At 32.0% G+C, this 10,470-nt stretch overlaps 1 pseudogene; it reads left to right on the top strand.

The window, feature by feature from the left end:
* Positions 1 to 7,690: 7,690 nt before the first annotated feature.
* On the top strand, positions 7,691 to 10,392 carry LOC114751461 (acyl-coenzyme A thioesterase 9, mitochondrial-like; annotated as a pseudogene).
* The last annotated feature ends 78 nt before the right edge of the window (positions 10,393 to 10,470 follow it).

Genomic DNA, 10,470 nt, shown 5'->3' on the forward strand with positions numbered 1-10,470 from the left:
AAATTATAGGAAGTTGGAGATAATTAATTTTTCATTTATTGATTAGAATAAAAAGAAAATCACTCACCCGATCCTTTATACTATCTCTGGTACTAATTATACGACCTCGTTTGTAGACTATAAACTAAATCTTATAATTAGTACCAAAAGTAGTATTTCTTTATCCAACACGCCGTAAAAACTTCAAGAAGGAACAGATTTCATTAAACACGTTGGGAAGGGCCCCAAAATTAAGGGGCAGCACCAAGCGGCAGCTGACACCCGATCCCATTGACACTCGTCATGGATACACACATATATACAATGTTTCATTGATAGAGTACAGTACTAAGATCCATCGTGATTGTTAGAATTAAGATAATCTATGTTTTCTTTGGCACAAGATTGCACACTAATCCCAAGAGAGTACAAACTTAAATTTGTCAACATCGAAAAGACACAACAGACTGGCATGTAAGAAAGCCAAAAGCACTATTCTGAATGTCCTTGAAATGCTTCGGTGTATCGTCGCCCAAAAATCAACTGACAACAAGTGAAGCTAGCGCCATTAAAACCACCTCGAGTAGTATTCCCAGCATTCAGAATAGCACTACTGCTTTGTTTTGAAGATGATGGAGCACGTGAGGGCCCATCAATGTCGTTGCCTTTCTTGCCTTTCTTTTCTAATTCTTTCCACTCCCTGATCTGCTCTAAAACATCACGTGGAGGCTTTCCTCCTATATGTTCAACGTCGGAACTCAAACATATAATAGTTTTGTCGCTGAAGGGCTGACGAAAACGACATAGTTCAGGACCAAAAAGATCCACCCAAATGCCTCTAAAAGGATCACAGTGTAGGGTGATGGAATAAGACAGACCTGATCCCCCAGCAAGGCCTGTAACGAAATCAATTTCAGCCTCGTCAGTTTTGCTTGAGCAATAATGCAGCTGACCTTCTCTCTGATGAAATTTATCTCGGTACTGCCTTACGCACAGTCCTGGTTCGTCTGTTCGCCGTGTGAATTTCCCACTACGACTACGAACTTTAAATTTATGAATCACGTACAATTCTCTGTGATCTCTTTCAGTCTTGATCTCCATGTCCATTCTCACGGGATTACCTACACATAGGCCATCTTGGAGTGTGAAAAGCACCTTATCTTCTTTTGCTCTCCAATAAGAAATGCAAGTGCGTGATGGGTAGGAACGGGAAGTGTAAACCAGAGCGTGCTCCTCACGAAACTCTTCGCTCGACCATGAATACATCTTAACACTAACCGCAGGATCCATAGGCATAGTACTGGCCCATGGGTTAGCCAAGGACATGGGAAACATTTTCAAGCAAGAGACCCCAGAAGCATGTGTTAGATTGAAAATAGAACTATTCAACATTATACATAGATATATATATATATATATATATATATAATATGGCCGTCAGGAAAGTAGCAAGCATAAATTCAGACTTCTTTTGAAAAGCAAGAACTCGATTCCAATCATTAATGTATATTTTAGTGGGAGCACGCTTCATTGATGAAAATATTCCAACACATCGATTGTGATGTGAAGTATTCAGCATTGAGGGACGCATGGAGCACTCTGAGATGATCCTATAATTTTCAGACACGTAAAACTGTATGAAGGTGAATAAGCCCTATTCATTGAGCCTCTTGATGGGAAGAAACCTCTCAAATTTCCCCCTTTTTTTTGGGCCGTAAATATATAGGTTTTGTCATAAGATATTGAAAGAGGAAAGAAGTGGTCCACTCGTTGAGCCTTGGTCGGATCGGGATTAAACCTGAGCTTGATGCACCACACAAGAAAGAAGAAGATATAGCCAATAGCTCAATGGCTGGAGTAAAGAATACCTCAGGGAGGCACAAATGAAAATTTTGATTTTTCCCCCTCCTTTCCTTCCTTTTTTGACCAACAGGAAAATTCGAATCGGAGATCTTATTAAAGGGGACAAAATCTCTAAAAACATTTTAAGAGTTATACTCCTCCTGTCCTCAATATAAAACCCCTTTTATGCTATAATTTACACTACAAAAGGGGTCTTATATTTAGAACTGGAGAATAATAATTAGATATGGAACAAGGGCAGTAAGAGCCTAAAGAGGAGGTGATGACTGAGTGAGGGGTTTCTCAAATAGATTCCTAGAAAATTGATATTGATTAAATTTGATTAGATTAATTATATTAGATTTTGAATTCTTATTAAAATGTCTTTATAAAGCATTTTAATAAAAAAGCTGAAAAAAATTAATCTGCCATATAAAACATATTATTTTAGCCAAATAAAATTGATATAATTTAACCCTTGAGAGTTGGTTTGGCCAAATGAGCTAATTACTGAAGTGCCAAATTAAAATTCGACTTCCCATTGAAAAATATGTTTATTTTTAGTGGCCGACTTAAGCTCGATTAAGATTAATTGTATTTAATAGAAGGATAACTACTGCGAGTTATGAAAAAAATTGACATAATTTAATTACCTAGGACTAGATGTGTTATTATATATATTATATTTACAAAATGTGCGCCTTCATACAAAGATGAATATGCAATTTGGTTCAGCTAAAAGGTAGATGATGGCTCTTGAATATGCACCGGTATTTTTTTTTAATTGATGTAGATATTCTTTTGTTGGATAGAATCCCGTTTAAAGCACTATATGATGTCGCTTTCGGCAAGGATTCAAATGTCGGTATTTTATATTTTAAGGGCCCCTAAATGTATCAACGTTCTATTTAAATGTGAAAAATATTCTAACACTTAATTCAGTCTGATAAATACAACATTATGATAGCAATTTATTTAAGCTTTTTCCTTGCAACCTGAATTGGGATATCCAATTTTTATACAACCTAAACTGCAACCAAAAAATAAAAACTGGCATCCGATTCCAATTCAACGCCTAACATGTTAAAATGTTCAAATAAGAGTGAATAGGAATAAAATTAAGCTTCATAACAATAATAATAATACTACCTCCGGTCCTTAATATAAGACCTTGTTTGATTTGTATTTTGGTCCTAAATATAAGATCTCAATCGACTTTGTCTCTCATAATTTATGCATTTTTTTCAATGTAGTCCTCCTAACAATAATAGTTCTAGCCAGTATACTTGGTTAGCAAGAATATTTTAGGAAAGACAACACATATTTATTACAAATAACTAACTTAACTTCATTCTTTAATTTTTTCAAATTAGTCAACTAGCTTTTATAACTAGGACCGGAAGTAGTATATAATAAAGTTGAGTTGATGATGGTCTAATGGGTCTTCGTCTTCGCTGTTAAACTCTGAGCAAGGCCATTACTGCGTGTGATGCGAAAAGCACCTTGTCGCATTATAAACATTCGCTGCCATGTAATGTGGATGCGAAGAACTTGCATAAATACTTGAAAATAACTTTTGCAAAGAAGGAATTCAATTCCCTTATTATCTTTCATTAAAATATAAAAATAAAAGTGATTTTGGGAATCTCTTTATTTCCCCACATATCAAAATTAAAGTAAAGTTTAAAAACAAAATATAGATCTATGCACCTTTTGGTATAAAAATTTCTTCAGGCACAAAAAATGGTAACAAAATTTCTAGAAGTTATGAATGTTCAAAAGAAAAATGATGCATGTATAGTTTTATTAAGTTCATGCGAACGTTATATGTAACAATTATAAGTATAGTATATTAGCAAAAAAATAATGTTGCATATATGTGTACAATATTATATATATATATATATATATATCAATTGCAAGAATAATTACACAAAATGATGTATATGTATATCACTTCTTGCCGCCTCCATCCTTTTTAACAAGATTCATTTTAGACTTTAGAATTATCTGAGCATTAAATCTATTTTTATTAATTTTACTCTAATTAATTTTTTTATACATTTTCTTTTATTATTTTTCTCATTATCACTCTCTCATGTCATTTATGCACTTATATATAAAGGCACGTTTATAAAAACAAATTATATTTTTATATGTTTATTACTTTTAATTAATTTTAATTGTCTTTTTTGCAAAATAGTCAATTTTATTAAATTTCAAAAAAGAAGTATAAACACCAATAGCCGAAAGTGCAGACAAAAGAAAAGACTCAGACCCTAGAATACAACCTTACTAGAGAAAACATAATAGAAAACAATGCAAAAAAAAAAAAAAACACAATCAAACAGTAAAGAAAGCAAATAAAAACAATACAGAAACCAAACACAAGGAAAAGACAACTAGACCAACATTAACCAACATCATTACGGCCCCCAACACCAATCCTGAGGCAAGCCACGTTCTCAGCAAAAGAGTCCGTTAAATTAGCATCACGCCAAAGAATCTCATCAAAAGACAGTGATGGTGATTCCACCCATCCTGAAGGATACACTCCCTTGTTATAGGACACAGCAATAAAATCTGCTGCCTTATTTCCCTTGCGAGGAACAAGAGAAATATAATAAAGAGAGGGAGTATTTCCTGCATCTCCCAGCCATCTGTCCAATCTAGTCCATCAAGAGACGTCTTCTTATAGCACCAGAAGATCTCAGCACAATTTACCTCAACAGTCGCACTCTGAATCTTCAGCTCCTTAAGCAAGAGCAAAGCTTTCCTTAAAGCCATAACATAAGCTACCACCGCCGAATATTATAAATTATAATAAAAAATAGCCACATTGAGGGTCAAATCTTCTTAGCATACTCCTTCTTGATTAGGTCCTATTTATAATTTTTAAATTTCAGAAGAGACGTAATTCTTTTTATTAGCTTTATTTTGGGTTTGTTTTCACATTTAATATATTTTTTTCTAATTTTTAGACATATTTATTATATTTAACTAATTTTTTATTATATGTTAATTAGTTATTTAAAACTTATAATAAAAATGGAAAGGAAATATATCAATAGCTATCTAGTAATTATAATCTGCCATCATCCATAGAAATAATTGTAAATGTAATCATTTCATATCTTTGATTTTCTTAAGCGGTCCTTAATAAATGAATTTTTTTAATCTGAAAAGCAAAGTACAAATGAATTTTTTTGTTCAGCTGTGAAATATATACATTTATATAACCGAGCATAAATTGAACAATATAATTAATTTTTGTTAAAAATAGATATCTTGCTTTATTTCCCTTTTGCTGTCCATGGAAATTGGAATTTAGTTTGCCATGTTGCAAGTGACTAATCTCTCTAATAATTTATGTTTTTTTTTTCTGCAGTTGAATTTAATTTAGTTTTTTTTTAAGGGTTTTCAGATTTGGGCCACCAGGGTATTTGCGCTCAGTAAAATAAAAAATATTACACACGCAGAGAAACAAGTTCTTATATTTATTTATTTATTTTATATAAGAGTTTATTTAATTTTTATTTTAGTTTTAAATATAAGATTCAGATCCATTTTTTTTATATTTATTTATTTTTTTTAAGGTAGTTCTTGTAATAATGGTAATTCTAACCAATATACTTGATTAGTAAAAATATTTTAGGAAAAACAACATCTATTTATTACAAATAACTAACTTTATAAGCTTTTTTTAATTTACTTAAATTAGTTAATTATTTATATTAAGGATGTAGTATATGATATTAGATTAACATAGGAGATCAATCGGATATATTAGTTTCATCCGACAAAAGGGTTTGGGGCAGCCTATCTCCTTTAATATTTGCGAAAAGTACATTTGACAAGAAACACTTCCAAATCTATGGTAACATAAGATTTAATTAATTAATTTAGATAGATTAAGAAATTTACTAAATTACTTAATTATAATATATGCTACATTGTTGCTATATTTGGTCCTTAATATAAAAATCAGTTAATTAATTTAGAGAGATTAAGAAAATTAAATAAATTGTTTTAAAGTATTATATTTATCATTTTTTTAAAATTAATTTGCCCAACTTATGAACTCATATATAATATGATGATAAATGTAAGTATTTGATTATTTGAAAGAGAATATGAAACATAAAGTACTATAATAAAGTAATTTTTTAAATCCCTTAATTTTGTCAAATTAGTCAACCATGTTTTATATTAAAGATTAGATGTAGTGCATCAATTTATAAGTAAAACAAATTAGTTAGTAGAAAAACAATAAATATAAATATTTTAAAGTAATTTAGAAACATTCATAATCTTCCTAAATTAATTTAAAAGGTTTTATATTAAGGATATGAGAAATTTTTTATTTTTCTTATATTTTCGTAAAAGAAATAGTGTAATTTTTTGTCTCACGCTGGAAGATATATATATATATATATATCTATATATATAGACACACACTCACTTGGGGTAGGGTCGTACATATGAAAAGAAGCAAGTTGCTGGTTTGAAGCAAGTCCAAGCCAAATTATAAGCTTGAGACGGTGGAAGTTCAGAGACATATAACGAAGTCTTCGTAATTTGATGGACTTGATTTGTCTAACTGATTTCAGCTCCAAAAAAAAAAAAAACAAAAGATTTGTCTAAGTGATTTGTTAAGTTTTGCAAAAGGTGATTTGACATTTTCAGGTTGCGTGCCATATATGATCGGGGAATATTGGGAGTCTGCACTTGATTTTTTCAATTATTGAACTAATTTTTAATAGTTGAGACTTAAAACTAAGTAAAAATATTATTATAATATTACTTTTAATTTTTAATATAAGAACTAATTTAACTTTTAATTTGATTCTAAATATAAGATATTAATCTATTTTATTTCTCATATTTATCTATTTTTCAAAATAATCTTTATAGCAGTTACATATATTAAATGTTCAATCAAATGATAGTTTTAACTAATACTACTACATAATTAGTAAGGGTATTTTAGGAAAGATAACATATAATTATTATAAATAACTAACTCAATAAATTTTTATAATCTACTCAAATTAATTAACTAGTTCTTATATTAAAGATAAAAAATAATATTAAATATAATAAAAGGTTACCATTTTACACATTTATTTATCTATTTTTTAATTATTTAATATTTAATATTTTAATAATTTTTTTACAAAATAAATTTCAACCCTGGAAATTTGATCTAATAATAAATATTAAGTGAAGAAGAAGTGCGGAAAAAAGAGCTTGGCAGAGACATTCTCTTTTAGGAAGAAAAGAGTTGCTGTGAAATAGAATGTTTCATAGATATGTTATTTTATTTTTTTTATATAACTCACTTATAACTTATTTTCATATATTAAAAAATACATTAAATTGATAAAATTTTATAAATTTATTCTTATTAAAAAATTTTCTCTCGCATCTACTAATCATTTTCAAACCTTTTTTCTTCTCTTTTTTTTTTAAAAAAAAGAATTACGTAAAAGTAAAATTGGTTGGTAAAATGTAAAAAGGTCAATGATTAAAAAAGAAGCTGAAATCTTATAAATACCAAATAAGGAATATCAATAAAAATTTATTGTCATTTGTAAATTCAGATTTGTCACTATCAAATAAAATTGTGTTATCAAACTTAATTTGAGATTTACAAAATTTTCAAATTCTTTTTCTGTTATTCTCCCTATGTAAAAAGATAAGGGTGAAATTAAAAAATGTGTTACTTACTTGCTTATATTATAAATATATTCCCATGGTCAAAATGATCTTTAATTTCTCAAAAGTCAATCATGATTCAGAAGTCAAACCACTCCGCACTAAACGCGATTTTAAGTAATAACTTGAATTTCAAAAGAAAAAAGAATTTCGGTTTTCAAGTCCATAGCTCTACGAGGATGGATTCGAGCTCTTCTCCTTCGAGCACGATCTCCGTGAAGGGTACAATCCCCGTGGCTTCAACTTTCGTCTCTCCTTCGATCAATTTCCCTTCGCCTCCGGCCAATGCTTCCTTCGGCGACCGGAAACCCATTGCTCTGTGGCCGGGAATGTACCATTCGCCGGTGACAACCGCTCTGTGGGAAGCCAAGTCGAAGATCTTAGTGAGACAGCTCGACCCGCCGAAAGACGCGCCTCCGCAGAGCGCCTTGCTTACGAAAACTCCGTCGCAAAGCAGGACGTGTATACTGTATAACTTCTCCTCTGATTTTGTACTGAGAGAGCAGTACAGAGATCCATGGAATGAGGTTCGGATTGGGAAATTGCTTGAAGATCTTGACGCCCTAGCGGGAACTATTTCCGTCAAGGTACGTCGCTTTGAATTTCTCCATTGCGTTTAGTAATTTTTGGGGAAAATGCAAGTACCCACTGGGACTCGACTAAGCTGCAATGATCCCTCAACTTTGAAAACCCTAAAAGTGAGAATCTGGGTAGATGGAATGAGAATGATATTAAAAATGGTAGTGTGTATGAGCCGAATTTCATGTATTTGCAATCATTCCTCCTTTTCTGGAGCATCACTGTTCGTAGGAAATCAGGTTCTCTTGCAGTAACAACAAAGCATAGCACCCTGATCTCCATTTTGTGCGCGTATTTAAAATTTTTAATTTTTTTTAAAGAAAAAACTACGATCTAAATCTAAATTCTAAACTAAAGTTAATCTTTTGACAGTTCACTTTAAGAAACAACAATAGAAAATCATTAAAATAATAAAAGTAATCTTTTAACAGTTAACAGTCTTCATTTCATGGGAATTGATTTTCTGGGCCTTTTCATCTCTGCTTGCAGTGATTTAGTGTGTTAAATGGCTTTATAGCTTCAAAAATAAAATCATCCTCCAAATTTTACTGAACTAATTTATAATTTATATTTTCCTGTATAAACAGCACTGCTCTGATGACGATAGCACGACAAGGCCTCTGCTACTGGTCACTGCTTCTGTAGACAAGATTGTCCTGAAGAAGCCAATTAGTGTTGACATTGATCTCAAAATAGTTGGTTCTGTCATATGGGTTGGCCGATCCTCAATTGAGGTCCAGCTTGTGGTATCTCAGTCCAAAGAAGGTGCTATCACATGGTTCTAAAAATTTGAGTATTTTAGAGTGCCAAAACTTCAAACAGACTAGTTTCCCATTGGCTTCGTCATGATTTTGTCGGTAACTTGGTCTTCATATGTTATGATGTTATCCATACCAACCCATCTGATTCAACTAATGAACTGGCCATTGAACCAATCTGGTTCAAACAAATGCACTAGTTGCAATTAAATTCAATTGGCCAGATGACCGGCAGTGATTGAACCTGACCTATTTTCTTTTTTCTGCTTTAATCAGTTTTATATTGTCTCATATAAATATGATATACCAAATTAAATCTTGTTTAGCTGTCTATTTGCTTTATAGTTGGATTTCTAAGACGCATGTCTAAAATAGTTGCAGAGGGCTCTAATGATTCAGACTCTGTAGCACTCACAGCCAACTTCATATTTGTTGCACGGGACTCAAAAACTGGAAAGGCAGCTCCAGTTAATCGACTTTCGCCTGAAACTGAACCTGAGAAGTTACTTTTGAACAACGTGAGGCAAGACATAATTTTAAGAAAAGGAAAAGAGGAGGGGAGTGGAAGGATTTGGAGAATGGAAATCTAAATAGACTCAAATCTCTGTTGGCAGAGGGAAGAGTTTTCTGTGACATGCCTGCCTTGGCTGATCGTGACAGCATTCTTCTGAGGGATACCCGCCTTGAGAACTCTCTAATCTGCCAGCCTCAGCAGCGGAACATCCATGGCCGAATCTTTGGAGGATTTTTAATGCATAGAGCATTTGAATTGGCTTTCTCAACAGCATATGCTTTTGCTGGATTGGTTCCATGCTTTCTTGAAGTTGATCATGTTGATTTCTTAAAGCCTGTGAGTATTCTGTCCTTTGTTTTCTACTTTCATCATCATATCTTCGTCAAAATGACTACTATTAGAAAATCCAACGACAATATTTTTAAATCCATACCCTTGATTAGCTCATCTATAGCATAATTTTACAGCACATGCGCACAGGGAATATTCTTTGAAAATATTGTGATCAAATCGGATTCAACTATAACCACTGCTAAAAAGAACATATATGATTGAGTTGGCATATTGTTTGCGTTCGAAAATCGTCAGAGAGGAAGAGAAAAAGGGATAGACTTTTGTGCTTTTTTTTTTTTTTTTTTGGTGAGAACTTTTGTGCTTTTTGGTTCCAGCCTATAAGGTTTCTTTCTCGGTCTCACACAATGAACCTGCCAATGTTTTGCTATTATTTTTATCAATTTGTTTGAATGAGATGTGAACTGATGCAACTCACGCTATAAGTTGTTTTGACTGATTACTTGATCTCTATATGATTAGAAGGGAGTGAAAATCAAGCTATTTGTTTGTAATCGTAAAGACAAGGATTTATTTGACCAGGTTGACGTCGGGGATTTCTTGCGTTTCAAGTCCTGTGTTCTTTATACCGAACTTCACGATCCAGATCAGCCACTGATTAATGTTGAAGTTGTTGCTCATGTTACTAGACCTGAGCTGCAATCTAGTGAGGTTAGTTTTATTGAACTACAATTTGGACAATAAAAAAGATTGTGGATTGATTCATCTTGCTTCCCTGTTTTCTTTGGT

Source organism: Neltuma alba, unplaced genomic scaffold (assembly GCF_004799145.2).
Source record: "Neltuma alba isolate B1F8T4 unplaced genomic scaffold, ASM479914v2 tig00006933_pilon, whole genome shotgun sequence".
Taxonomy (NCBI): domain Eukaryota; kingdom Viridiplantae; phylum Streptophyta; class Magnoliopsida; order Fabales; family Fabaceae; genus Neltuma; species Neltuma alba.